This window comes from Takifugu flavidus, unplaced genomic scaffold, assembly GCF_003711565.1.
Source record: "Takifugu flavidus isolate HTHZ2018 unplaced genomic scaffold, ASM371156v2 ctg224, whole genome shotgun sequence".
Taxonomy (NCBI): domain Eukaryota; kingdom Metazoa; phylum Chordata; class Actinopteri; order Tetraodontiformes; family Tetraodontidae; genus Takifugu; species Takifugu flavidus.
Window position 1 is genome coordinate 51,366 of NW_026621892.1, and position 22,141 is coordinate 73,506.

Here is a 22,141-nt window from a genome sequence, read left to right on the forward strand (position 1 = left end):
GTATGTGTTCCGTTACAAGACGGGGGAGCTGATTCTCTATCAGCGGGAAGAATCTTCCAGTGAGGGGCCTATGTTGTCGGCTACGATGTCTTCCAATGACTGGGGTGTGTTGAAACTGATCAAACCGAGAATGGTGTGTGTGACTGAAGAAGGCTGTGAAGAAAGAAACAACACAGAACAGAAACCTTCCACAGAACAAACATTTTGTGAAACAGTTGTGAAAACTAGAGAAGAGAAAACTATTGGAGAAAGTTAGACTGTTAGAACCCTAACACTGTGGTTCAGAAGAAAAGAGAAAAGAGTTGGTGGCCTCAAGTAAGAAATTTAGGGGCCTACGTTGTCTTCCGGTGTCCGAGGTGTGTAACTGAAGAAGCTTAAATCCCGTGGAGACCTGGAGGCCCTCCTGGAGAAAAACATTCTTAACATGAGTTATATTGCCTGAACCTGTTGTTTGGTAGAGTTCCCGTGTAGGGAGGTATCCCCATGGGACCAGTTGGTCCACCGGGGCAATCGTCAATATCAGACTTTTCGGCGCCAATCAACTTTTTTTTTTTTTTTCCTTCTCGCCAAGCATTGTAAAGCGAATATATACATGATCATCTCACAGTCATTAGCTCAGTCCTCCAGAACTTCATCGGAAGCTTCACCGTCTGCGAGCGCGTGTAACAAACAAAGATAGCTGCAAAGATGACTACCGGTAAGCCTCAAATTCTTCCCAAACTTTTTCTCTGTAGTTTTCTAAATAGTTTTAGAAAACTATTAATGAATGAACTATTAATGATTAACTACTATTTACGAATAACTGTGTTTTAGAAGTTACAGTAGAGGTTCACCATATGCCAATTTATCCTGGTAAGCAATCCGTGATCTTTTTAACCTGAAAGTTGTTCTATTTTTATTCTAGATTTTTAAGTGTAATTTTCTGTATCTTTAAAGTCAGCGCCGATGAGTTTGAAGGAATAACCCTCACGCAAACAGACGTTGGTATTTTACATACAGTTTTTTTTTTTTGTTTTGTTTTGTTTTTTATGAACAGCTCAGTTGTTCATAGATTGCTGAAATATAACTTTTTATGATACATTTTTCAGATCTGTTAGCCAGGGCTGAAAGATTGGTATCCGAAGACAACCAAGAAACTGAAAAAGCAGTAAAAGCATTGCTGTGTTCTGAAACCCCACTCCCCGTGCAGGGGACAAATTGCTGTGTAACTGAAATTGGTGAAATTGAGATTGAGAGGGAAACCTCGGCACTTCAACATGGGACTGACTCAAGTAAGCAGACGAACAAACTCTCCAGAAGACGTGTGAGACAGCCAGGAGGACCGAAGTCGACTGTACAAGGTAATATATTTATCTGTGATTAGAAGTATATACAAAATATGTGCCGTTTTGATGATTTGTATTTTAACGATTTTCCCCTCTGTCTAAACAGAACCATCAAAACAGAACCTTCAAACGTGCGCCTCTCTGAGCACTGTGACTCCCACGGCCTTTCCACCCTCCCGTGAACCTTCTGCCCCTGCGAGGAGACGTAGAATACGGCAAGCGTGTACCACTCTGACCCCTGTACTTACAGCGGCACCAGATCCTTTCGAACCTGCGAGGCCGATAAGGAGACGTAGGAACCAGAGACACAAGTCTAACATTGTCAGGAGATTGTTTGATGGTATATTTTATACTATATCTTCTTGACTAATAATAATAATAATATATAAAAAAAATAATAACTCATCTCTCATCTAATTACAGATTCAGGGTTGAGATTAAACGAGAGCGTTCCTGAACCGTCCTTCGACAGGGTGGAGGGGGATACAGGGGGCAACATTCATTCCCAACAACCCACAAGCGTAGTGCTGGAGATTTTCAATAATGTCATACGGTATATTGTTTCCTCCAATTGTAACCAAAGGTGTACTAAAACAGTGTTGAAAAAGCTGTAATTTTTTTTTTTCCTTTTTCTGTCTTTTGTTTAAGATATGGATGAGGATTCAATGTTGAATATTTTAATCAAGTACCAATGCTTTACAAATAGCTGTTGATCAATTAAGTGATGAGGATTTCAATGTTGAATATTTTAATCAAGTACCGAATGCTTTACAAATAGCTGTTGATCAATTAAGTGATGAGGATTTCAATGTTGAATATTTTAATCAAGTACCGAATGCTTTACAAATAGCTGTTGATCAATTAAGTGAAATTCCAATCTCCATTCCAATAAATTTACAATTTACAGAGCAAAATGAAAACGTCCTAGAACTTGACACCTTACACTCATAATTATGCAGTTAATGCAGTAGAGTTTGAAAATCATTCTCCTTCATCAGCTCTCCACACGCAAAGTGATCATGTCTTACACGCGGTAACAATCAGATCAGAGACGGATTCAGCAGAGACACAAGAAGGGGGGTCAGAGAGCAGCCCCTCAGCCCTTACACACATGGCCCCCCCTAAACTTTCTCCTCAGCAAGGGGGAGGAGGGCTAGGAGAAAATCCATCCGATCTCTCTCCTGAGCGGGGTGAGAGGTTTTTTAATGATTTTAACACATGGAGAACAAGACGCTCCTTTAACATTCCCACTCGGGGAAATGTGCCTGACATTGCAACATTCTATCGAGATGTAACAGGGGTTATCAGCGAATTGGTGGATGTTGCCAGACGACATAGTAGTCGCAATGATTTAATACAGTTGGAGGTGGTGGGTGAAAACGTACACAATCATGTTACAGTTGCTGTGGATGAACAAGGTGAAAATATTCTACCGGCTTTTAATGGAATGCTAGATCGGATTGTGCAGTCAAACGGTATCATTTCATCGGATGAGAATATAGAATTCATCCTTCACGTGGTGCAGAACCCAGGAGGAGGTGCCAAACGTAAGATGGAGAAAACTCTAGACTGTGAAATCATTGACAAAAAAAGACGTCACTTATTTATCGTAGACAACAGAGACAACCAGCTTTGCTTCGCCATCAGTCTAGCTCACGTTATCTACCCGAAACTTACTGAAAGAGAATGCCTTGATATTGCGAGGAAGTTGCAGCATCAGGCTGGTTTAAATGATGAGACCCCCGTCACTTTCAGTGACATTGGTAAATTTGAAAATATTCTGGGGCGTAAAATTGTTGTGTTTTACAGAACATGCCACAGTAAACCCCTCTCACATTATGAGACAAAATTCTCTGATCGTTCCAATCAGTTGTTTCTCTTTTTACTACAAAATCACTATTATGGGATAAAAAATCTCAAAGCCTTCCTGGGGTCGTCAGTCTGTAATTATTGTTACAAGACTTTTAAGCACCCCTATACCCACTTTTGTAAAGGTTACTGCGCGCAGTGTGCAACGATCCTGCCTGCCCCACAGAAGGGTTCAACACAGTGGTTTGCTCTGACTGTAACAGAACGTGTCGCTCACCCTCTTGTTTCACCAGACACAAATTGGTCGGTTCAAGCAGAAAGTCCAGCCTCTGCGACCGAATCAAAAAATGCGCACGATGCGAACTATACTACAGTGTCAATTTGTCGTTAGACGATGCAAAGCATCGCTGTGCGGTGAAAAAATGTAAAATCTGTGGTGAAAAACTGCAGAGCGACTCTAAAGTCGTTCATAGTTGTTACATTCCTACCCTCCAACCAGACATCTCACATCCTGATTTGGTTTTTTATGATTTTGAAACATTTGTGGGTCAAAATGGAGAGCATGTTCCTTTTTTAGTGCATACAAAAACATCCAAAGGTGAAGAGAAGGCGTTTTATGGTCTTGACTGTGCTAAAATGTTTATTTTGCATTTCAGGAAGCCACGATACAAACAGAACATCTTTATAGCCCATAATGCCAAGGGGTTTGACAGTTATCTGGTGTTAAAAGGTATGTTGGAACTGGATGTGACGCCACAACAGATTCTGATGAACGGGAGTAAAATCCTCAGTTTTGAGGAATCCCATTATGGTCTCAAATTCATAGATTCCCTGTCATTTCTCCCCATGCGTCTCAGCGCTATGCCCAAAGCCTTAGGATTCACTGACAAGACCAAGGGGTATTTCCCACACAAATTTAGCTCAGAAATTCACCTCAATTACGTGGGGCCCTATCCCGTTCCGTCCGACTACGCGTAGATCGCATGACGGTGCGCGAACGGGAAGAATTTGACCCGTGGTACAACGAGGTCAGCCGAGGTACCTTTGACTTCCAAAAGGAGGCCTCGCTGTACTGCAAAAATGATGTTGACATTCTCACCCAGGGCAGTCTTAAATTTAGAGATCAGTTCCTAGGTGAGACGGGGGTAGACCCTTTTGGTTCTATCACCATAGCCGGAGCCTGTATGAAGGTGTTTCGCACCAATTATCTGACTCCTAACACTCTGGCTATCCCCTGCCCTCACAACTATTTGAATCAGAGCAAAAGATTCTCTAGCGCATCGGTTCAATGGTTAGAATGGTTGATGCACAAAGAAAAAATCTTTATACAGCATGCTCTAAACATGGGTGAAAAACAGATTGGTGCATTTTTCGTAGACGGATATGCTGAGATTGACGGTGTAAAACATGTCTGGGAATTTCATGGATGTTTTTACCACGGCTGTCCCAGTTGCTTTGATCCCACAGTACAGTGCGATATGAGAGGCGTCACCTTTGGTGAACTGCACTACAAAAGTGAGAAGAGGGTGAGTGAGCTACAGACCACACATGGGGTTCGTGTTGTAGTCATGAGAGAACACACGTGGAACCAGATGAAAACAACATGCACGGAGGTTAAAGAATTTCTCCGTTGCTTTAACGCTCCTGAGCCTCTCAACCCCCGAAAAGCACTTTTCGGAGGTAGAACGAGCGCTTTAAAACTGCGACACACGGCAGCGCCCGATGAAACCATCCACTATGTTGATGTCACCTCACTGTACCCGTTTGTCAACAGTACTTGCTCTTACCCCTTGGTCACCCCGTGATCATCTACAAAGATTTCGAGGACCCACGCAGCTACTACGGCTTCATCAGAGCCACTGTGTATCCTCCTCGAGGTCTTTTATTCCCCGTGTTACCGCACAAAAGTGAGGGAGGTAAATTACTCTTTACACTGTGTCGCACCTGTGCCGAAACTAACAATGAGGGTGGCCCCTGCGAACACGACGATGAGGGCAGAGCTCTGACGGGGGTCTGGGTCACCGTTGAATTCATCAAAGCTCTGGAGGTGGGGTACAGGGTGGGTAAAATTACAGAAGTCTGGCACTTTGACAAGAGCAGCGACACTGTGTTTACCGACTACATACACACCTTTTTGAAAGGAAAGCAGGAAGCCTCGGGTTACCCCGCTGAGGCGACGGACCGAGAGAGCAGGGAAAAATACATCAGGGACTATCAGGAGCATCAGGGCATTCTTTTAGATGCTGGCAAAATCGAGACCAATCCTGTGAAAAGACAGGTTGCTAAATTGTGTCTCAACAGTTTGTGGGGAAAGTTTGCACAGAGAGATAATTTGTTTAAAACCACCATTGTCTCAGATCCTAAAGAATTCTTTAGTTACATGTTTTCAGGTAAATACAAAGTCGAATACTTTTCCGTTCTCCACAGCAACAGAGCTCTCATCAGGTGGAAATACACCGACAGGTACGTTCAACCCCCAGGTAAACAGTAATGTTTTTTTTTGCAGCATTCACCACAGCACACGCACGACTGAAGCTGTACAGTTATCTGGAAAAACTACAAGACAGAGTGTTTTACATCGACACAGATAGTTTAATCTATCTGGTCAAAGAGGGTGAGAAACCTCTAGAGCTGGGTAACTATTTAGGTGACCTGACGGATGAACTGGATGGTGACAGCATTCAAGAGTTTGCAGCGGCGGGTCCCAAGAGTTACGCGTACCAAACACGAAATAAAAAGAAAGTCGTCATGCGTGTGAAAGGTATCACTCAGACCCGGGAATGTTGTGAGCGTGTGAGCTTTGACAGTGTCAGAGAGCTGGTGGAGGGTTACCTGAGTAATAAACAAGAGGGAAACACGATCGAGATCCGTCAACACAGCATCAGACGTGATAAAAAGGGTTTTGCATTGAGAAATGTGTCATTTGATAAAAAATGTAGGGTGGTGTATGACAAAAGACGACTCTTTGCTGACGGAACAACTCTGCCTTTCGGGTATTAGAAATGCAGGAAATTGAATTTGATCCTAGGTTTATCTTTCCTTTTTCTTGTTTAATCGTGGGTCCGAGCGGGTGTGGAAAGACCTATTTTGTAAAAAATGTATTGGAAAACTGACCGTGTAATAAATGTTGTACCTGACAATATCGTGTGGATTTATACCTCTTTTCAACCTATGTACACTGAACTGCAAAAGATGATTAAAAACATTAAATTTGTCAAAGGTCTGCCAGATTCTTTTGAAGATGAAACACTGTTTCCTCCTGATCAAAAGCATTTGATTATTTTGGACGATGTTATTTTTCAAGCCTCTGACCATCCTGAAGTGGTAAAGATTTTTACACAGTATCGCCACCACAGAAACATGAGCGTTATGATGTTGACTCAAAACGTGTTTCACCAGGGTAAACACAGTCGGACCATCAGTTTGAACAGCAATTATTTGGTCATGTTTAAAAACCCACGGGATAAACTACAAATGAATATATTGGCTCATCAGATTTTTCCATCACAAAAGACATTTTTCTTGGAGAGTTTTGAAGACGCCACAAAAGACCCTCACGGGTATTTAATAGTGGATCTCACCCCCGTCTGCCCAGATCCGTACAGACTGAGGACGGGTGTACTTCCTCACCAGCAAGCGGCCGTTTACATCCCCAGAGCGTCGACGTAGATCATCATGTCAGCGCGTATAAAAAGAAACGCACCCCTGCTGAAGGCCCTGTACCGTGCCACACCCAAGAAACGTAGAGACATTCTTATTCACAGCTCCCCGGATTTTATCCAGACACTGTGTGAGATTTCTTTAAATCTTCTAAAAGGAAACGTCCCCCTGACTCCTTCTCAATTTAAAAAACTGAAGAGACAGAAAAAAATTATCAAACTGTTGGCTGATAAAAGAACCAGTTTAAAGAGGAAGCAACAGGTTCTAAAGAAGCAGACGGGCGGATTTCTTTTACCTCTCCTCTCAGCGGTGGTACCTTTGATCGGGAACCTCGTCGGAGGATTGATACGAAAATGACTTTGAAAAAGGCCCAAAAAATGTTTCTCGTCACCCCTCATCAACTCAACCGCCTGACGCGACCCTCCCAGTCCATCAGAGATGTCGCGGAGGACGATTTGGATGCTAGGATGAGAGCCATCTTAAACGAGCAGGGGCTGAGCTCTCATGAAAAAATTAAAAATATAACGCGTTACTGCAAAGATATCTGACCTTTGTGAAGCAGGATCAGACAGAGAATCTGACAGAGAATCTGACAAAGACGGAGGCAGAGGCAGATTCTGGGACGGACGTACGGACGTCCGATAGCATCATCGACGACGTGTTGCAGAGCCTCCCACCGCGAGATCGCAAGAACGCCGAATACGTCTTAAAGAAATTATCCGACCGTCACGATGTTTGGAATACAAAAGGGGAATTTGTGTACCGGGGCAACGTTGTAAAAGGGTCTCACATGATCGATCTATTCAAACGACTCTTGTTTCCTTTTAAAAAAAAAAATCAGAGGGTTCTGAACCTCCCGGATGGACACATTTTTTAAATACTCTCTCAGAATTAAACATCCCTTTGTCTTCTATAAGTAACCCACGAGCGCGTAATCAATACCGACTCCTCAAGATGGATGCGATCGGATCTCAAGACTCTGAAACACCTGCGGATCTACCGTCAAAAACTAGAAGACGAACAAATGACCCCCCGCGTTGGATTAACATTTCATCGTGAATAAATGTAATACACAAAGTTTTGTCTTTTACCAATAAAGCGTTTATTAAACATTTTTTCGAGCGTACAGTCATTCATTCAAAAACTTTAAAAATCTTTAAAACATTGCAAAAAACAACACCCCTGCTTGGAGGGACCATTGATTTTATTTCTAATACAGCGCTGATATTTCCTCACATAGTCGTACACCATGAAGTCATTCTTTATTACATCATCATTGTACAAAGACAGTACTTGATCAAAAGATAGCCCGCACGCGCGGTGACAGAGGTAATAGATGCAATGTTGTCCGCAGACCGTCGACATGTGGTGCTGCAACTGAACGTCGTGGTACTCAATGTTTTTAGAACGTTTTTCCAGAAACTGTAAGATGCTCGGAGGGTAGTGATCAAAGTCCGGCGGAAATCCATAAGAATCAAAAAAGGTGGCTATGCCACCATTTTCCAGCGTCAAAGCTAACCAGTGCTCCCCCGGCATGTGAGCCGGATGTGTGTTGACGATAAAGTAGGCCGGGGTTCTAAAAGAGGGATTCAGCATGGGCAGTTGATCGGACGCCCACACCCCGCAAAACACATCTCCCAGCAGGCTATGCAGAAGGTTCTCTAGTTGAACGTTGTCCATCTTTTAATAATAGTCCACCAGCACCTGCCTCTTGGCGTTGATCTCCAGAATAGAATCGTAACAGGCGTAGACGATAAGGGTCGCGGTGTGCGGCAGGGGTGTTCTAAATCTCAACTCCAGCCTGAGGTTTCCGTTTGAGACGGTAGACAGTGCGTCGTTGTCATCGCTCGGATTGAGATTAAACACAAACAGAGAGTAGCCGTCATTAAAGTCATCACGGCTGATACTCAGGGGTAAATCTTTGAGATGTCTCCCGGTAGCCAGGAACATGTTGTAGAATTCTCTGACGGACACCCCGTTGTTAAAATCGGGTTGGAAAGCTTTAGGTCCGGAACTTGCCGGCCGTCCTGACAGAGAGCCAGGTATTCGATGTCATAGTGTCTGAAATTAAAAGGCGACAGGTCTCGTCTTCCTGTGAAAGCCTCGTGGTGTACCATACCCAGAACCACGTACTTTGGTATGCTACCCAGAAACAGATTCTCCTGGTTGCAAACCCTAGAGTTTGCCGGAATAGAGTAAGTTTTCACATTAACGCGTGAAAGGGGGTAGAGAGCGTTGCCCTTCATTAAGGCGGCGGCGTGACCTAACCTGACTGCGGGGACACGGCTACTTTTTTAACAAATAGGGAAGCCCCCAGTACTTTTAGGCTAAAAGCAGAGTCACGCGCCCCCATGAGGCAGAAAGCATCGTTGGCTCGCGTCAGTTTAATTCTCAAATCGACAGAGTTGAGCAATAGTCTCTCGCAGAAAAAGATGTCCCCGTGGAGAGGACCGAGCAGGTGTACTTCTCTGGAACGGGCTGTGGACGCGGCTCTCCTCGTTAGCCCATTATTTGGACCGTTCACGAGCACGATAGAGTCCACTGACCCGGCGGTATCTTTGTAAAAAAGACCCCCGGTAAACTGACTGGAGAGCGTGTCCGGTGAAAAGTTGAGCAGGGTCTCAATCATGCAGCGATAGGGGTGGGTAGCGCTCGACTGAGAGATGAGTCGATCCCCCAGGGTCACGTCGCATTGACTGAAAATTGTATTTAGAGGATAATTGATAAGACCCACCGCTGCGTCATTAGCTAGGTTCGATCCGTTAGGGTTGGTGATTTTTACACGGAGATGCAACAGAGTGTCGTTCAGATCCAGATACCGGTCCCCGTCTCCGGGGATGAAAAACTCAATGGGTCCCCCGTCGGTGATGGCTGACAGGGGAGAAATTTCCGTGTAGGTTTTTTCATCGATAGACAGCTGCGTCATAGGTGCTGAAAATAAATCCAATTCGGCCAGAGTACACTCTGGAGATTTCTGATGTACTAGAGCCATTTTCTTTTTTCTCAAAGAAAAGATATTCTTAAAAAATATCAGAGCTCCGGACGGACTTCTTCTTCACACGACGGCCTTTTGCAACTGATTTCTTCCTTTTACCGAACGGCTGTTTATTAAAGCTCGAGGGGATGCGTTCTCCGGGGGGTCGTCTTCTCTTCCTACGCGACAACACCATAATGCCCCCGGATCCTTCTTGCTTCATCTCTTGATCACCGGCGAACCGTTCCATCACGTGTTTGACGGCGTTGGAGGCGATGTTACTCGCAGCGGCTTTAAGATGAGGTTTAGCTATTTCGAAACCTTTCTTGGCCAAAGGGCTGACGAAACGAAATAATTTAGAAAACAAAGATCCTATCCCCCGACCGTACATGACCGGTGCACCGTAAAACCCCGGCAAATTCCCCCCTACTTGACTCTCATAATATTGTACAAATCGGTGAGGATCTTCTCTCAAACCTACCCGAGCCATTTTCTTTTTCTCTATTTTTCTCTTAGCCTTGAACACTTTGTGTGTGGATAGCTGATCAGCCTCCTGAAAATGAATGATGAGGACGCGGGCGATTGGAATATATATAACCCTGGGGTTCAAGTTCTAGGTCTAAAGTGGAGAGTCGCGATAGTCTTGCCGTATGAAAATTTTACCGGTTTGTTTTGATCCGTTTTTATCTCCACCTGAATGTTTTCAATGTGGTTTTTGGACACCGGTAAATAGTAAGCAGGATTGAAATACTGTGTGACGATTTCACCGAACGTTCCTTTTACATCAATCGTTCTCAAAAGTGGCGCATAAACGTCGCCGACCATCTGCGGTGCAACTACGTCGCTGTAACAATACATGTGATAAAACCCAGCTCGTAAATCGCAGGGATAGTACGCATACCTTTGGTCAAACGTAAACCATTCCCCTGATTTCATACCCATCAAATATGCCAGGGGTCCTTCGAAGAGTACGTGGGTTTTACCTCCCGATTGGAAATCAAATCTTTTCGAAAGACTGTCATAGACGAGGTAAATATCAGACTTTATTCTTCTAAATTGTCCGTCCATCTCGAATCTAAAGGCTGAGATGCCGTTGAAATATGATTGTCTCATCTCTTGACGATGCACCTTGCTCTCCGTGGCCGGTTCTTGAGGTTTTTCCCTCCAGTAAAAGTAGGCATCCTCCTGATAAAGGTGATAAAAGGTGTGCGGGTATGAAATCTGCGTTAAAGCTACTTCCCAGCTTCCCTCTAAATCGATATGTTGAGGCAAATCCACGCGGTAACTGGAACTCGTGTTTTCTTTAAAAACATCGACGCTGGCGTTGGAGGGTAGGGTAATAAAAAAACCCTCGTCCTTCGGACCGTACATGATGAAATGATATCCGTTGCGATCGCGAGTTGATTTTTATACGTTCTTTAAATCTGCGGCTTTGATCCAGCTGTTGAATTTCTCCGGCCAGTTTTTCCAACTTACAAAGACTTGCTTTTCACCCCTGACGACGCGATGCTTCAGAATCTTTTCTACGTGGAAAAGTCTGTCTTCCCCCATCGTTACCTTTTGTAGCTCTGGCTCATAAAATGACCCTTGGATGGGTTCTCCATCGTAATCTTTTAACTTGTACACTGGAGGGTCGCGAGGGATGCGTTCAGATACCGTAAACACCTCGTTCGTAAAACTCTGTTCATATTTTTTATCAAACACTCCTCTCAGTTTTGAAATTCTAACTAGGTCCCCCTTCTTGAAATTCATCTTGGTTTCAACCTTCCGTCGGTTTTCAGATTTACCGTACAAGTTTTGAAACACTTTAAAAGTGTTCTCCGAGGTTACCTCAGCGGTTTTCATCTTGATACTGCTGTGATAACTGTGATTATAGCTTTTCACCAAGTCTTGTAAGACGTCGGTGTATCGCAGAGTGTTGTTTGCTGTAAAATATCTCCACATTCTACCTTTTAATGTACGATTAAATCTTTCAATCACAGAGGCCTTAAGGTGGCTGGCGGTGGAAAAATGAACGATATTGTGTTTTCTCATCAAAGCTTCAAAACTCTTGTAAAAAATTCTTTCCCCGCATCAGTTTGTATTTTTTCAGGCGTCTGACTTGACTCAAAAATGGATTCAAACGCCTTTACCACCTCAGCCGCTGATTTTCTCTTCAGAGCCCTGACGTAAGCTTTTTTGGAAAATATGTCTATGACCGTTAATAAATAATTATATCCGTCATTATGCTCCGACAGGGCTTGCATATCGCACAGGTCCGCTTGAAATTGGTTTAAAGGGCGGGGGGCGAAAACCCTGTTTCTTGGAAAATGTATCCTGGCCGGTTTGTGTAGAGTGTAAGCGTCCTGTCCCTGTAGAAATGTTTTAACATTTTCTCGAGGAACCGTCTTTCCCATTTCTTCTTGCACCCCCTTATGGAGCCGCTCTACACCACCGAGGCTACCGGGATGCGCGGGATCATAGTACACTTTTTCCATGAAGCGTGTCTCAGACATGTTGAAAACAGAATGAGAAGGGATGCTCGTTTGAGAGGTATTTATTTTTTTATTAGCTGTTAAGAAATCTTTAGCATACACATTTTGTGAGTAACATGAGTAAATACATTTTGTGAGTAACATGAACAAATACATTTGTAACATTTGTAAAGTGAAAGTACAGATAGTCAAAAACTAGTCCAAGACCAATGCGTTATCATCAATAGAGTTTGAGTTAAGACTTTATGATCTAGACTGAGGCAGATATCATCGTGTAATTTTCCAAGTTCTTCCAAGATGCTTACAGAATGGTTGTTTTGCACAAGTCTGCTGGTCACATCAATGAGCAAAGCATAAAAGGCTATCATATGACATGGTTTTACAACATCGTTGGACAGTTCTTTAAAAATTACTTTAAAACAATCCGACAATCCAGATTTGCTCATAAGCATCGTGTCATTTACCATCTCTTCCCAAAGTGCGGGTCCTGCACACGTTCTGGTTTTTTCCAGCAAGATGTTTTTGTTTGAAGCCGTTTTGTTCTCAATAGCCTGGTACAAGATGTTTATTATCTGACCCTTGATCAATGGATCTTGACACCTTCTACATCGTTTACAACTTTTCCCCAGAAGCTCCCCATTTTATATCTGAAAACACCATTTTCAGATATAAGTGTTTTCAGTCCAGTACTGAGTCACCGTGTCCAGATGTTCCTGTTTAATCTCGCTGTCGTTGTCGGCGATACTCTCGTACATTTGTTGGATGGGAGTGTAGATTAATTCGTTGGATTTCAGCTCGAACAAAAGGGTCTCTGCGGCGATCTTGACTTTCACGTAGTCAGCGTTGACACCGCACGCTTTCAGGAAATTTTGAATAGCAGGAATGAACTTGGGTGTGTAGAGTCTTTTCATCAACATGTAAAAGTTGTTGCGGTAGAAACCCGGTTCGATCACATCCAAACACTGGTGTTGGCGCTGGCTGGGGTGGTCGATCCGACATCCGTTGCAAACCTCACCCTTGTACAGGTCCAGGACGACGCTAAGTAGATGAAGAACGCCTTTTTTTACCAGACCAAAGAATTCAGATGCCCAGCCGTCAAGCTGGTCAGCACCGTTACATACAGCCCCGGGGAGATCCGATGCGTCGTCGGGCAAAGGCAGATCAGGGGTTGTTGAGCGTGAAAGACTCTCCACACCGCTCACAGAGATTGGAGAACCTGGACGTGAAGAAGCCGGAGACGGCGCAGGATCTCTGCCTTGGAGAAGAGACTCGGACAGCTCTGGAAGTGATGCTGAGTCTCTGACGGGTGGTGTCAGTGAGGGTGAGTGAGGACTGGACACCCCAGGATCCGATGCCGAGCGTCCGAGGGGTGGGGTTGGTGGAGGGCTTAGCCAAGGAGTGAGAGACTCCTTAGAATCCGTGGGATCCAAGCGTTGGATGAGTGAGTCAAAGTCCAGCCTGCGAGGCCGAAGCCGACGTTGAGGGCGTTCCGCTTGTGTCTCATCCTCATCCCACAGATAGGAATTGCTCGGAGTGTCAGATCCGCTCTTGACGCTTCTGTTGGTAGACATGCTCTCCTTAGTGTTTCACTCCGGTAGTGGGTAACGTATGGTTCAGACGAACGTCTTTTATACATTTGAGATATGGGTGTGGGCTTACACGAGGGAGGACTCTTTTTTTCGTCACCACAGTGTTGTTCCAAAGACGACAATGGTGAAAAAATTTTGTGATTTTATCATCCATTTCATGCATCTTTTCGATCCATGCTGCAAGAGGTAGAGTCAACACGTTGCTGAAAACCCCACAGTCTGAGCTAAAAAGATCCAAGACAAAATACTGTCTCGGTTTCCCTGACATCTCTTCCATCTGCATCTTGTAGCTAGCACGATAGAACCATCTTCCCGTACCCGAGGTTTTCGTCAACCAAATGCTCACAAATGTTTGTTCTGTGGAAGGTTTCTGTTCTGTGTTGTTTCTTTCTTCACAGCCTTCTTCAGTCACACACACCATTCTCGGTTTGATCAGTTTCAACACACCCCAGTCATTGGAAGACATCGTAGCCGACAACATAGGGCCCTCACTGGAAGATTCTTCCCGCTGATAGAGAATCAGCTCCCCCGTCTTGTAACGGAACACATACCCAAAACTCCCTGTTTGACTATAAGGCTCCAAAGACCATTCTTGCTGCAAAGGCTCACAAGGTGACGCCTGAGAACGCTGTACAAACACCGTGGATTTTTCAACTACTTTTCCACACAATTCTCTTATAACGGTCACAGCCGTCTCACCAATCACGGATGTAGAACTACTCATGTTGTCCACGGATGGCTATGCCAGGACTATGGCAAAACTGTTTTGTAACTGTTTTGTAACTGTTGCCCTTATTAAAAACAGGCGAGCAAGCGAGAAAGGCGGGGGGGGGGGGATCCACCTCCTCCTCCCTTTTAAAAAAAGGCGGAAGGGAAAGGCCGGAAAGGTGGGAAAGGGAGGTGGGGGGGGGGGGACAGATGTGGGCGGGTTCAGGGAAAGGTCAACCTGTCACTTTGACAAGAAGTGTCCATTTCTCTCTCTCATGCAGACCTGCACCGTATAACCTCATCCTGCATTTTTCAGATTGATTGACTGCAGTTTATCAGAGATCAGCTGTGACTCTCTGGCCTCCTCGGCGATGAGGTCCAATCCCTCCATCTCGAGAACTGACCTGATTAGAACCATCTGCGCATCCAGGAGTGAAGCTGCTCTGGGTTTCTCCACTTTCCAACTGCCGACTGGAAACTCTGGGGTAAACACCATTCTCAAAAATGTCCATTATTCCATCCGAGGGTCCTCACACTTTCTGAGTGTGTGTGTTGTGCCCAGTTCCTTCAGGAGGGAGGGCCACACGGGGACCACTTATTCATGATAAATTGATTTAAGGACAATGAAAAAGCCCACAGATGGTAACCAAAATTAGACAAAACTAGGTGAGGGTGCCTGGTAGACACCAGCCAACGAGGAGGGAGATGGTGAGGGAGACAGGAAGTCATCTGAGACAGGTTGTGCCTTTAAAGATGAGCCACAGGTGAGATGGATCTCCATGATGAGATGGGAGGGAAAGAGGTGGGAGACCTGGGAAGAGTGAGGGCCAGAACAATATATATTCTCCTTTGGAACAGTGCAAACCTGAGAGGTTGGAATTGTGGTAATTACATATTACTATCATTTTTTAACCTGTAACTAAATTAAATATTTACAGATCATGCCTTTGATTAACCATTCAGATGAATACTGGTTTCACTTATAACCTTATAAAAGTTCCCTTCTTTATTAGATTAAGGAGCTGCAGCTTATCAGAGATCAGCTGTGGCTCTCTGGCCTCGGCGCTGAGGTCCAATCCCTCCCATCTCAGAGAACTGGACCTGAGTTGGAACCAGCTGCAGGATTCAGGAGTGAAGCTGCTCTGTGGTTTTCTCCAGGATCCTCTCTGTAAGCTGGAGACTCTCAGGTCAGGAGGCCTCTGTTGGTCTTTTCTAAATTTCTTTACATTTTCTGCTTTTCTCTTCATTTTCAGATTTAGAAATGTGTTTTTATTTGCCCATTTATTCCTTTTCCAGGCTGTGGTGCTGCAGTTTATCAGAGATCAGCTGTGACTCTCTGGCCTCGGTGCTGAGGTCCAATCCCTCCCATCTCAGAGAACTGGACCTGGGTCAGAACCAGCTGCAGGATTCAGGAGTGAAGCTGCTGTCTGATCTTGTAAAGAATCCACACTATGGGCTGGAGACATTGAGACAGTAGCTGGTTGAAGCCAGTCAACTCCCGCTCATCTGCTGCATCACTTACTGACCACTGGTGAAGAGCATCTGTGGAAACATCTGCCGTCTACTCCCTCCATAGATGAAAAATTCAGTTTTTAAAAAGCGCTGGTGGACTTTCAGGAGATCAGTCGATGGTCGACAAAGCAGAAGCAGCAGCTTCGCCTTGAAGTTAAATTAGTTCCTGGTATCACACAATGCATCTTTATACAGTTCTAAATGGCTCCTCGGCCACTCTTAGAAGCATGAAAACATTCTCTTAATTGTCTCTTCAAATGTCTGTATTATACGTTACTATTTACATCATGCCTTCAGAATCTTTAGGGTTTAGTATTTACTGTTTCACCTGCATCCAGCAATCATCTAATCATCCAAAATGGCGCCCAGAGCGGTCGCCTTGGCGTCTCGCTGCGTTCTTGTTTGTCTATTTTTGTTTGTAATTGTGTGTCTGCCTGCTCTTACACCCGTGAAGAGCTACTAAACATCAGGACTCTCACCCCCACGGACTTACTTCCAGTTTTTCTGGCTCCTGCAGCCGACCTGGTTCACTTTTTGGCCCAAAAGGTGAGACGGCGGAGGAGAGGAGACGGGCCGGTGCCCTGGCGAGACTACGCAGGAGAGGCTCGCGCACGGCGCTGCCTGGGATCTTTCTGTCCAACGTCAACTCACTTTGTAACAAAATGGACGAGCTGAAGTTGCTGATGCGGATTAAAGATTTCTCCACCTCGTGCGTTCTCTGCTTCACTGAAACCTGGTTCAGGAAAGAGACACCGGACAGTGCGCTCCTCCTCGGGGGATTCCAGCTGTTCCTCCTCGAGGGATTCCAGCTGTTCCTCCTCGGGGGATTCCAGCTGTTCCTGGCGCTCTGGGGAGAGAGCAGGCGGTGGAGTCTGCTTCTACATCAACAGCGACTGGTGCACTGATGTGACTGTGATCTCCCAGCACTGTTCTCCTGCTGTGGAATACCTCTTCATCAACTGCAGACCCTTCTATTCTCCGCGTGAGTTCGCTTCATTCATTCTGGCCTCTGTTTACATCTCGCCAGATGCGGACGTGCGCGAGGCTCAGCGCACGCTCGCGGACTGTATTCAACAAGTGGAGCGGACCTATCCCGACGCTCTGGTTATCGTGCTTGGTGACTTTAATCAGAGCAACCTGAGATACGAGCTACCCAGGTACAAACAGTTTATCAAATGCCCCACCAGAGCAGAGAACACGCTGGATCACTGCTACACCACAGTGAAGGACGCGTATCGGGCCGTCCCCCGTGCTGCCCTAGGACTGTCTGATCACGTGATGGTCCACCTGATCCCCACATACAGACAGAAACTTAAACTAATAAAGCCATCCGTGAGCACCACGAAGAGATGGACCAGTGAGGCTGTGGAGGAGCTGCGCACGTGCTTGGATACAACTGACTGGGACATGTTTAAAGGGGCCACACATGATCTGGATGAGTACACGGACACTGTGACCTCATATATCCACTTTTGTGAGGAGCGCATTCTACCAACGCGCACTAGGGTGAGTTATTCCAATGACAAGCCCTGGTTCACACCGAGACTCAGACAGATCAGGAAAGAAAAGGAAGCAGCGCTGAAAAGTGGAGACAGAGACTGCTACAGAGAGGCCAAATACCGGTTTAGCAAGGAACTGAGGAGAGCTAAATCTGTGTATTCGGAGAAACTTCAGCAGCAGTTTACTGCTAACGACTCTGCTTCTGTGTGGAGAGGCCTGAGGCAGATCACCGACTACAGGCCTCAGGCTTCAAAGGGTCAGGACGACAAAGCCCTTTGTCAGAGCCTGTCCCTCCACTATGCCCGCTTTGACACCTCGTCAGCCATGCCCAACACCTCCCCTCCCCCCAGTGCCACTGCCCCCATGGACCTCACTCCATCAAAGGCAGTCCCCTCCTCCTACCCCCCTCCACTCACCATCAGTCCCCCCCCATCACTTACCACCAGTTCCCCCCTCCTCCCCCCCTTCATTCACCATCAGTGAACAGGATGTGCGCAGGCAGTTCGCCAGGTTGAAACCCGCGCAAGGCCCCTGGCCCGGACGGCGTGTCTCCCTCACCCTGAGGCACTGCGCAGAGGAGCTGACTCCTGTCTTCACAGACATCTTCAACTCCTCCCTGGAGTCGTGCCAGGTGCCAGCCTGCCTCAAAACCTCAACCATCGTCCCTGTCCCCAAGAAGCCACGGATCACTGGGCTTAACGACTACAGACCTGTGGCGCTCACCTCTGTAGTCATGAAGTCCTTAGAGCGCCTGATCCTGCCACACCTCAAGTCCATCACCACCCCCCTCCTGGATCCACTGCAGTTCGCCTACAGAGCCAACAGATCTGTGGACGACGCGGTCAACCTGGCCCTTCACTCCATCCTGCAGCATCTGGACTCCCCGGGAACCTACGCGAGGATCCTGTTCGTGGACTTCAGCTCTGCGTTCAACACCATCCGCCCCGCTCTGCTACAGGACAAGCTGTCCCAGCTTAGTGTGCCTGACTCCCTCTGCAGGTGGATCACTCACTTCCTGACGGATCGGAGGCAGTACGTGCGGCTGGGGAAGACTGTCTCAGACTCCGTCACCATCAGCACTGGATCACCCCAGGGCTGTGTACTTCCCCCCCTCCTCTTCTCCCTGTATACACAAACTGCTGCACCTCAAGCCACCAGTCTGTCAAGCTGATCAAGTTTGTGGATGACACCACCCTCATCGGGCTCATCTCCAATGGCGATGAGACTGCCTACAGGAGGGAGGTGGCTCGACTGGTGTCCTGGTGCGGACACAACAACCTGCAGCTGAACGCTCAGAAAACAGTGGAGATGATTGTGGACTTCAGGAAAGTCACAGCCCCTTTGCCCCCCCTTGCCCTCATGGACTCCCCCATCACATCGCGGACTCCTTCCGCTTCCTGGGCACCACCATCGCCCGGGACCTTAAGTGGGAGCCAACCATCAGCTCCCTCATCAAGAAGGCCCAGCAAAGGATGTTCTTCCTACGGAAGCTGAGGAAGCTCAAACTGCCTCCCAGGATGTTGGCGCAGTTTTATACGGCCATCATCGAATCCATCCTCACCTCCTCCATCACCGTGTGGTTTGCTGGTGCCACTGTCAGGGACAGACTAAGGCTGCAGCGCGTCGTGCGCGCTGCCGAGAAGGTGATGGGCTGCAGGCTTCCATCCATCCAGGACCTGTATATCTCCAGGACCTGGAGGCGTGCAGGTCGGATCACGGCCGACCCTTCCCACCCTGGTCACGGACTGTTTTCCCCCCTCCCCTCAGGCAGGAGACTACGGTCCATTCGGACCAAAACCTCCCGCTACACGAACAGCTTCTTCCCCTCTGCCATCAGGCTGCTGAACACCAAGTGACTTATCACTTAAGCACCACGTACAGCAGCCAGTCGGACTCACGAACATCACATTACTCCTGCATGGACCTGCACTATTTCTTACCATTTATGTATATACTGTATATAGTCTTATTTTTTTTAATTTATCTTAGTGTTGTCTTCTTTATGGTGAATGTCGCAGCGTCACACCAAGACAAATTCCTAGCTTCTGTAATACTGTGTACTGTATTACATGAACAATGGCAATAAATCTGCTTCTGATTCTGATTCTGATTCAGCTGGATAATTATCAGGAAGACTGGCGGCATCTGCTGACCCAGTGGAAGAGTGCAAAAAGCTTACAGCACCTGGTATTCCCAGGCGGTCTCCCATCCAAGTACTAACCAGGCCCGACCCTGCTTAGCTTCCGAGATCGGACGAGATCGGGCGTTCTCAGGGTGGTATGGCCGTAAGCAAGAGCATGTGCAAGAAAATGGCCTTTTGAAGTTAATACTCTCAAACTTATTTTCTTGAAACACTTATTCTGGTGGAGGTTGTCCATTTTGCTTTGTCACAGTCCAAACCTCAAAGTTGGAGCAACCTCCAATCCATTCCCCCCAAAAAGAAAAGGCTATATAGCCTATGAGCGTCATATCATCAAATCTGCGTAGATCGGCTCTTGGATGAGAGGTGAAACGCCTTCAAAAAAATCAAACAAGATTCAACTCCGATAAATGAAATCATCTTAAAAGCAATTTGCCATGGCCGGGAGCTAAACGGCCCTAAACCGTTTCCCAATCATTTTCAATGGTAGTGCTACCACTACGGACGCAATATATTTCCGGCCGCTATCATCCCGTGGCGCTGTTCTGCCGTTTCTATGAAGAGCGGCTCCTCTCCGGAGGATCGGCCATTCTTGGTTCATTCTTTGGTAAACTTCGCTGAAGGTAAGTTTGGGCTTGATTTCCTACTAAATTAATGAGGAAACTTTTCGTAATTGTGCATAGGCTGTGGTCAATTTTGTCCTAAATTAGCAAGGAACGTGTTATAATTGGCCCTAAATTATAATGTACTGTATTTGTCATGCTCCAATATACTCATATCTTGTCAAGCTAGTTTTTCATAAATTAAATTACACGATAGTGATGAATGAACTTGTTCATATTTTATATTCAAGTAACCGATTTACTTGTCGTGGCACTGAAATCTCGGTATTATTATTATTACTATAATTATTATTAGTAGTAATATTAGTAGTGGTAGTATTACATTTTATTACATCAAATGTGTGTTTTTGTTTCCAATGTCTTTGAGAGGGGATACTGTCCTCCTGCCCCCCCCCCCCCCCCCCAACATGTTCTCTCACACTCACACACACAGACACACACACACCTACACACACACACACACCATCACTTTCCAGTTTTTTCCTCACTAGCCACACCAGGTACTGACCTTCTGAACTCCTGAATCGACACCCCAACAACCTTGATCTTACACTTTCACACCTACATGATAATTGCATGTGTGCGCACACTCACAAACACACACACACACACACACACACACACAGAGCTTTACACATGGTACCACACTTTAAATTTTACTGGCCTAAGATTCCTTTGATCACATTTATCAGGTGTGATGTGAAAAATGGGTGGAACTGTTTTATCAGTGTCTAATAAAAATGAGAAAATTAATAGACATTTTTCCTTTATGTCAGCTCAACATGCAGAAGCAATTCGCCTTTTTCCCTGGGAAACTTCGGGTCGTGTTCCGCAAGGGGCCTCTTGGGTTTCTCCTCCAGGAGCCATCTGATGAAGCCAAACGGGTGAGTTCCACTCCTCAGGACAAGTCTGCGGCCATGAGGGAGGACCTCGTACGGCAGAACGCTTTGGCCGTCATCCGACAAAGAGGGGGGGATCCCTCAGATAAGATGGAGGTGCAGGGAGACTATGTCCTGCAGTTTGGTAAATATAAGGGAAGTCATTCAGATGGCTTTTCCAGAATGACGTAGGATACACCGTGTATCTGATCAAGAACGTGCAGAGCGAGGAGGCAGCAGGTCTCTGTATGGCTGACAGCCACAGTAAGGACAGCCTCCAGTCATTTGTGAGTTATGCCCTCAGTTTCCAAGAAATCCAGGCTCTCCTCACTTATGAGGCCGGAAGAGGGGATGGAGTGACTGCCTCATCTGAAGACGACCAGCTGGTTGGATTTGGTGCCCGAGCCAAGAGCAGGTGGAAGGAGATCTGGGACAGCAGAGGTGATGGCTATGCTGATTTTGTCATAGGCAGGCGCTGCGTTCCAGGTACACGAATGTCCAGGTTGCAGCAGAACCTGCTGAAGAGGCAGCAGCCCACCACATCTTCCACACCTGCTGAGCATCCCATGAAGGCCCCAGCTGAGCCCCTGGGTATGCTAATTCCTTCATGTGACAAGTTCAACTTTGGGAAAAGGTTTTTTTCTTTTCTACTAATAACCTGTAGCCGGTATTTTTGTCTTTAACACAGCCATGGAGGAGGACGTGGAGATGGAAAGGGAGATGCTGAGCATCCATAACTCTGATCTGCAAGTCCAGAGCTGTAAATACACCGTTACCACATTTATTTCATGTCAGACAAACAAAGTCCATGCCGTATCTGATTTCTATTGTTTTTCTTTTCATCTGTGTGCAGATGCTATGCCAGTAGCAGCAGCCGCCCTGCCGAGAGTGCCACCAGGAGCAAAGACAGGTTTCTGAAAAATAGGTTTCAGAGCTGGAGTTCCGTTCC

The 22,141-nt window shown here is 46.1% G+C and overlaps 1 long non-coding RNA gene and 1 other non-coding gene across 2 annotated transcripts; one reads left to right on the forward strand and one right to left on the reverse strand.

The window, feature by feature from the left end:
• Positions 1 to 491: 491 nt before the first annotated feature.
• LOC130519834 (uncharacterized) lies at positions 492 to 1,840 on the forward strand. Its single transcript, XR_008948482.1, has 4 exons — positions 492 to 852; positions 937 to 1,340; positions 1,432 to 1,665; positions 1,749 to 1,840. It is a non-coding gene; the product is annotated as an uncharacterized LOC130519834 (long non-coding RNA).
• Positions 1,841 to 19,723: 17,883 nt separating this feature from the next.
• Positions 19,724 to 19,842, reverse strand: LOC130519841 (5S ribosomal RNA). Its single transcript, XR_008948488.1, has one exon. It is a non-coding gene; the product is annotated as a 5S ribosomal RNA (ribosomal RNA).
• Positions 19,843 to 22,141: the final 2,299 nt, after the last annotated feature.